Below are 6,000 nucleotides of genomic sequence, written 5' to 3' on the forward strand. Positions count from 1 at the left end.
ATTTCGATTAGAGAAAGCAACATGAATAAGTTTGATCTGTGACCCTAACTTAAAGAAACCCATCTGTTAACGATATCAGTCAAAAGTAGCACAATGGCATATGATTCCACTCATAAATGGAATCTAAAAAAAAGAATATATAAACTAAAAGCAGAATCATAACTATAAATACAGAGAACAAACTGATGGTTGACAGAGGGGAGAGAAGGGTTGGGCAAAACAGGGAAAGGGGAAAGGGCCTCCAGTTATGGAATATGTAAGTCACGGGAATAAAAAGAGGATAAGGAATACAGTTAATGATATTGTAGTAGTGATTAATGGGACAGATGGTAACTACACTTGTGGTGAACATAGCATAATGTATGAATTTGTTAAATCACTAAGTTGTACACCTGATACTAATGTAACATTGCATATCAACTATATTCAAATAAGAAAAATTTTTAAAAATCAAACTAGATGGCTCAAGCCATCCAAGATGCTGAAAGGAAAGAAGCTTAGGGGAAGAAGGTGGCCCCAACCCCTGCTGTCATAAAGGAGCAGGAGACCAAGAAGGTGGTCAATCTCCTGTTTGAGAGAAGATCCAAGAAATCTGGCATCAGACAGGAAATCCAGCCCCAAAGCAACCTCATCCTCATCCGATTTGTCCAGTGGCCCCGCTGTAACTGGCTGCAGTGGCAAAGGGCTATTCTCTATATAAGTCAAAAAGTGCCTCCCGTGATTAACCAGTTCTCCCAGGCCCTGGACCACCAAACAGCTACTCAACTGCTTAAGCTGTCCCACAAATACAACCAAGAGAAGACGCAGAGATTGTTGCCCCAGGCTGAGAAGAAAGCTGCTGGCAAACGGGATGTCCCCACCAAGAGGCCGCCTGTCCTTCGAGCTGGGGTTAATACTGTTACCACCTTTGCGGAAAACAAGAAGGCTCAGCTGGTAGTTACTGCAAACGCTGTGGATCCCATTGAGCTGGCTGTCTTCCTGCCTGTCCTGTGTCCAAAGATGGGGGTTCCCTACTGCCTTATCAAGGGGAAGGCCAGGCTGGAGTGTCTGGTCCACAGGAAGACGTGAACCACTGTCACCTTCACACAGGTTAACTTGGAAGACAAAGGAACTCCGACTAAGCAGGTAGAAGCTATCAGGACCAAATACAGTGACAGATATGATGAGATCTGCCATCACTGGGGAGGCAGTTTTCTAAGTCCAAAGGCAGTGGCTCACATTGCCAAGTTGGAAAAGGCAAGGGCTAAGGAACTGGTCACCAAACTGGGCTAATTGTATGCTGTTGAATTTTTTGTACACAAAAGTCATAAAAGGTTCTCTTTCAAAAAAATCAAAGTAGCACAAAAAAGACACTTTTTTCTTTCTTTCTTTCTTTTTTTGTGAAAACAGACAAACCAAGATTGCTTATTTGAAATAGATGGGTTTCTAGTCATTCTTTGAAAATTTCTTTTAGTTCAATTTTCAAAAATTAGTAACAAAAATGTGTAAGATATATCTGTGACAATCTCTAACTTCATGATCTTTGTTTTTGAAAGATTACAAATAATCTACTATTATCAACAGATATATTATCTATCATCTATCTATCTATCTATCTATCTATCATCTATCTATCTCTTTGAGGGTCTTTTCTTTTTTTCCAAGTAGATATTCACTAATTTACATTGAAATATATATGTGCTAATAATTTCTAAAGGAATCTCCGTGCATGGCTGAAAGGAGGAATTTTAACCAAGGTTGCTGTAAAAGAGAATCTTAAAAGAGGATAATGAGAAAAATATATCATTCATTTGTTCAAAGACACTTGAGTGCTTACTCTTTGCTGATGCTCTCCTAAGCACAATGGGGGATGGAAAAAAAAAACACGATCTGGACTTTAAGTAGCTTATCAATAATTAAAGATATAAGGTGTACATATGAGCTATACTAGACACTAAGTAGGAAGCAAAAGACATAATGAGTGACAACTGAAACATCTGGGACTTAAAAAGAGAGGTAGAGATCACTTCCATTTGAGAATGTTCTAGAGACTGCTCATAAATAGAGTGAAGATAATTAGCATAGCTAAGTTAATAATTACCTAAATGGGTTGAAGGGAAAATACAGTGGCAGTGATCGAAACTGATTCTCTGGATCCTGTCAGAATCTCATTAAAACTGTGTCAGAAGAAATATGACAGGGAGCCCATGACTAAAAGACACCTTGCTTATGTGGCAATGATTTGCAAATTAATCAATCTTGACAATCTGATCACTGTGATTCCTAAGAGTTTTGTATTAGTTTCATTTAGCAATTTTATGTTTGTAGATTGTCAATTTTTTTTTTAATTTTTAAAGAAGCTCTTTCTCTAAATTATGCAGCCTTTATGCCAAAAATTTTGAAAGATTCAGGTTGCTCAGTCATGGCTGCAAAACAACTACCAGGAAACAACTAACATGAAATCAAAGAGTCTGTGATAAAATATTTAGCTAGAAATTTAAAAGCCTAGTTAATATTTAACCCAAAAACTTATATAATAAAAATGGTGATAATGAATGTGACTCATGATAACCATTAGAATTGTATAAAATTAAATTAATGATGGTTTTAAAACATGAAATGATCATTTCAAGGGAAGAAAATTAGTTTCGTGTGACCATATGCTTCAAACTGAGAATAGATTTAGAAACCATCAAAAAGCACCAAAATAATACAGAGACAAAATATCTTCTTGTTATATTTGACTGTTACCAAACACTCAGAGATCCTCCACTGCTTAAGGGTGATCCCCTTCCCATATTTCTCAGCATGGGATAAAAGCTGTCCCCAACACTCTTGTCCCTGCTTGCTTTTCTAGTGTCCAACATACCCAGTCCCTGCTTTAACAAAGTTACTTTCTTTTCTTAAAAATTGCAGAGGGCCTTCCCATATCTTGACTTTTGCTGCTACAGTATAAACCCTTCTCCGCATCTCCAGATGGAATAAGCCCATTGACATCCAATAAACATACCACTTCTTTCATGAAGTAAAATAGTCTCAGCTACAACAGCCTTAAACTTGACTAGACATTGCACAGATTTATGGAGAGCACTGGGAAGAGTGTGGACAACAACATTTTCTTAGAAACTTAGAAATTTAGAAAGCTTAGAAAACAACTTAGAAAACAACTTAGAAAACAACTACCACGTGTACTTGATCCCTGAAACAATGGATCAGAAGAAAAGGAGGGGTGCCTGGGTGGCTCAGTCGGTTAAGCGGCTGCCTTTGGCTCAGGTCAGGATCCCTGGGTCCTGGGATCGAGCCCCACGTCCGGCTTCCTGCTCAATGGAGATCCTGCTTCTCCCTCTCTCTCTGCCTGCCTATCTGCCTACTTGTGCTTTCTCTCTCTCTGTCAAATAAATAAATAAAATCTTTAAAAAAAAAAGAAGAAAAGGAAAGCAGATGGAATAAGGAAGAACAGAGAAACTGTGCTAGGTCAGGGTGTGTGTGTGTGTGTGTGTGTGTGCATATACATGCGTGCGGGGGTTGAGGGGAGGACATGGAAGGAGAACAAAGATGCAAGGGGTTACCAGGAATCCTATTCAGGGATGTTGTAAATTTAGACTTGGTTCCAACGGAGATCAATATTTTTTCATGTTTACTTGTAAGAGTTAAGCAAGATGTGAAGAGCAGGGCTTGCTATCCAGGAAGGACTTCGACACTAAAAAGAATAAACAAAATGCTGGCCTAGTTACATAGACTAGGCCAAAAGAAATGGAGGCACACGGGTTTCTTCTGAAATCCAAAATAGCAGCCCTGTGGCAGTGAAACAAACTACTGACCAACTCAATTATGCCAGTCCCTTCTCTCCTTATTTTCACATAATAGACAGTAAAACAAATTAACAGAAAAAACAAAGATCAGGAACAACACAGAAGGCTTGTTTTGGTTATCATAATCTATCAAAACTATTAATATGATTATTATCATGAGAAATACAATCACCTCAGCACAGGACTTTTTCATGAGGCAAGAAAGATTCATCTAATCTGGAGAAGATGTATGTATTTTTTTATAACATCTGTTCGTTGTTTATATGTTAATAAATGTTCATAACTCTGAATCTGTTCGTGCCAAAAAGATATTCAAAGTTCTCAAGTGAGGGCGCCTGGGTGGCTCAGTTGGTTAAGCGACTGCCTTCGGCTCAGGTCATGATCCTGGAGTCCCAGGATCGAGTCCCACATCAGGCTCCCTGCTCAGCAGGGAGTCTGCTTCTCCCTCTGACCCTCCTCCCTCTCATGCTCTCTGTCTCTCATTCTCTCTCTCGCAAATAAATAAAATACTAAAAAAAAAAAAAAAACTACAAAGTTCTCAAGTGAAAGTTTGAAATAATGAAAGTATGTATTGACTTACCAGATTCCCACTGATTTTAAAAAGGTAGGATACTTATAGTGCTCAGGATGTTTTATTTAATTAATTAATTAATTAATTAATTTCAAGGATTTATTTATTTATTTGTCAGAGAGAGAGAGAGAGAATAAGCAGGGGAAGCAACAGGCAGAGGGAGAAGCAGGCTCCCCACCAAGCAAGGAGCCTGATGCGGGGCTTGATCCCAGGACCCTGGGATCATGACCTGAGTCGAAGACAGATGCTTAACCAGCTGAGCCACCCAGGCGTCCTGCTCAGGATGCTTTATAATTAGCTTACTGTTAATTTGAAAATTGGAAATCTAGTATTATGAGGTATTCCAAATTTACAATGCTTTTATTTTACTCTAAGGTATTAGAAACTAAAATCAGTAACAATTGTTTGGTAAATATAAATAGACCTTTGTATTGCTTAGTGTTTCTTTGTATAAAGTTTTCAATTATCTAATTCAACAACTCATGTTTTCTCTCTAATGTGGAAAGATTAGATGTGGAGGAGTGTCTACACCACAGGCAGCTCATGTTAGTCTTCTAATTAATATATGATATTACATAAAAATTTTTAAATTGAGAATTTTTAAAGGCTCTATATGAGTAAGTTTATTATTTTAATGAAACTTATATTGAGATACAATTCACATGTCATAAAATTCACCATTTTAAATTGTCCTATTCAATGATTTTTAGTATATTCATACAGTTGTACAATAATTACCACTCTGCAGTTCTAGAACATTTTCATCACCCCAGAATGAAACCACACTTTAATTAGAAATCACTCCACATCTTTTCTTCCCTAGAGCCCCTGGAAACCACAAATCTACTCTGTCTTTAGGGATTTGCCTATTCTGGACATTTAAAATAAAGGAATTAATTATATAATTGAGGCCTTTTGTGTTTGACTGCTTTGATTTAGCATAATATTTCATGATTCATCTGCACTGTAGCTTGAATTAGTACTTCATTAATTTTCATGGCCAAATAATATTCCAATGTTTGGATATATTACATTTTGTTTATCCATTAATTGATGGACGTTTGGATTATTTCCACATTTGGCTATCATAAATAATGTTACTATACTATGAACATTTGTGTACAAATTTTTGTGTGGGCATGTTTTTAATTCTCTTGGGTATATACCTAGAAGTGTAAGTGCTGGGTCTATGGTAACTCTGTTCCACTTTTTGAAGAACTGCCAAATTATTTTCCAAAGTGGCTCCACCATTTTACATTCCCACAAATGATGTATGGGGGGTTCCAATTTCTCCAAATACTTGTCAATACTTGTTATGGTCCCATCTTTTTTATTGTAGTCTTCCTAGTGAGTGTGAAGTGGTATCTCCTTATGGCTTTTATTTGCCTTTCCCTAAAAACTAATGGCAGTAAGAAACTTTTCATTTGCTTCTTGGCCATTTGTATAGTATCTTCTTTGGAGAGATGTCTCTTCAAACACCTTGCCCATTTTTTAGTTGGGTTATTACTATTTCACTGTTGAATTGTGAGAGTTCTTTATATATTCCAAATATCAGTCCCTCAACAGATATGACTTACAAATATTTTCTCCAGTTCTGTGGGTTATCTTTTCAAATACTTGATAGTATCCTTTGAATCA

At 37.1% G+C, this 6,000-nt stretch overlaps 1 pseudogene; it reads left to right on the plus strand.

Moving 5' to 3' along the window:
• The first annotated feature begins 459 nt into the window (after positions 1-459).
• Positions 460-1,272, plus strand: LOC118519609 (large ribosomal subunit protein eL8 pseudogene; annotated as a pseudogene).
• The last annotated feature ends 4,728 nt before the right edge of the window (positions 1,273-6,000 follow it).

This window comes from Halichoerus grypus, chromosome 9, assembly GCF_964656455.1.
Source record: "Halichoerus grypus chromosome 9, mHalGry1.hap1.1, whole genome shotgun sequence".
Classification (NCBI taxonomy): domain Eukaryota; kingdom Metazoa; phylum Chordata; class Mammalia; order Carnivora; family Phocidae; genus Halichoerus; species Halichoerus grypus.